We start from the raw sequence: 241 nt of genomic DNA on the forward strand, positions 1-241 counted from the left end.
CGCTCCAGACCAATCCGCAGCACCACCCCCTTCCCCCTCCCTCCCTCTCTCTTGGTACACAGCCGTTCCCCGGACCCGCCTCGGCCAATCGGAGGAGACAGCCTGGTCGGGAAGGCGGGGTTTCCGTTGACGGGCAGCGGCGCGGTTCAACGGGAAAGCGGACGAGTGGCCAGAAATGGGGGCGGGGCGTGGGCGGTGCCACCGCGATGGGCGGGGTAAGCGACGCGAGCCGGGCGCGGCC

This window comes from Gavialis gangeticus, unplaced genomic scaffold, assembly GCF_001723915.1.
Source record: "Gavialis gangeticus isolate Ggan-Ray unplaced genomic scaffold, GavGan_comp1, whole genome shotgun sequence".
Taxonomy (NCBI): Eukaryota; Metazoa; Chordata; order Crocodylia; family Gavialidae; genus Gavialis; species Gavialis gangeticus.